Source organism: Monodelphis domestica, chromosome 5, assembly GCF_027887165.1.
Source record: "Monodelphis domestica isolate mMonDom1 chromosome 5, mMonDom1.pri, whole genome shotgun sequence".
Taxonomy (NCBI): domain Eukaryota; kingdom Metazoa; phylum Chordata; class Mammalia; order Didelphimorphia; family Didelphidae; genus Monodelphis; species Monodelphis domestica.
Genome location: NC_077231.1, coordinates 57538266 through 57539776, shown reverse-complemented (window position 1 = coordinate 57539776; position 1511 = coordinate 57538266). Strand labels below are relative to the sequence as shown.

The 1511-nt window shown below is 29.8% G+C and overlaps 1 non-coding gene across 1 annotated transcript; it reads right to left on the bottom strand.

Moving 5' to 3' along the window:
• Positions 1-551: 551 nt before the first annotated feature.
• Positions 552-657, bottom strand: LOC130454878 (U6 spliceosomal RNA). Its single transcript, XR_008912664.1, has one exon. It is a non-coding gene; the product is annotated as a U6 spliceosomal RNA (small nuclear RNA).
• Between the last annotated feature and the right edge of the window lie 854 nt (positions 658-1511).

The following is a 1511-nucleotide window of genomic DNA, read 5'->3' as shown; positions in this document are numbered from 1 at the left end:
GTCATCTTTGCCAGTTTGATAGATGTGAGGTTGAACATAAAAAATTTTTAAATTTGCATTTCTCGAATTATTAGTGATAGGGACCAATGTTTTTTCGTAAGTCTGTTGATGATTTGGATTTCTTTCTTTGACCCCTGTCTATTCATATCCTTTGGTCATTTTTCTACTTTGGTAATGACACTCAGTTTTATAAATTTAAATCACTTCTTGACATAGCTGGTATATTAGAGCTTTATTAGAGAAAATAGCTGGAAAGACTCCACCTTCTGATTAACTTTCCAATTTTAGCTAATTAAAATTGTTTTTATGGAAGCATTTTGGATTTATATTTTTGTGTCTTTGTTAGAGAAATTCATTTATATCAATTAAATATCTATTAATATTTCTATAACCAGTATTGATGCCATTTTGGATCTCTTTTTTACATTTTCATGGTCTATAACTTGTGTAAATTGTTTAAGATTAAAGTATTATAATTTTATACACTTTTTCTCATTATTTACATTTCTTCTAGCTTTTTATGTTTCTGATCTTAAAAAAAAAAGTGGGTTTTTTAAATGGAATGCTTCATCAACTTGCATGTCATCCTTGCACAGGGGCCATGCTAATCTTCTCTATATTGCTGAAGCCAGCATTATATCTGATATTCATTCAGATATCTGGTTCAGGGATGACTTCCACATCAGTAATGACCTTTCCATTTTATTCAAGCATAATCAATTTCATTTTTAGGAAGTTATTCAGTGCTTGTCATTTCCAGAATTTCCTAGTCAATTTTATTGATATTATTCATCATGCAAATTGATGAAGACTCTTTATAAGTTAAAAGTATTTAGATTTCTGATGCCTTTTTCCTGATTCAAACTTTCCTTTTTTTTTTTGCCATTTCACCTTTTCTAACGATTGATGTCACTGATGATTCAATTTGGAATATGTTGGTAAGGTTTTCATTAAATTGGGAGTAGGTAGATAATGCAATGATTATAATATCAGGCTCAGAATAAGGAAGACTTGAGTTCAGATTTACCCCAAGAAACTTACTAGCTGTATGATGTTGAACAAGTCACCTGCCCTATATCTACTGAAGTTTATTCTTCTACAAAATGGGGATAATAACAGCAATTACTTTATAGGGCTTTTGTGTGGATAAGATGAAATTATAATGCCAAAATGCCTATCACAGAGCCTGGAATATAGTAAGCATGATGTAAATATTAATTATTGCTTTCACTATTATATTTTTATTACTCTTGAACTCTTCATCTTCTAGGATTGTTGGCATATGAATATCAATTATTCTTATTATTAACATTAAATATTATATAAATGCTGGCTTATCAATATAATATGTATTAGTAGTAGTAGTAGTAATATAATTAGTATAATGATGATTATTCTCAGTTTTTGTCATATTCAACTCTTCATGACCCGAGTTGGGATTTTCTTGGCAAAGATATGGAGTGATTTGCCATTTCCTCCTCCAGTTCATTTTACAGATGTTTCATCAGCCT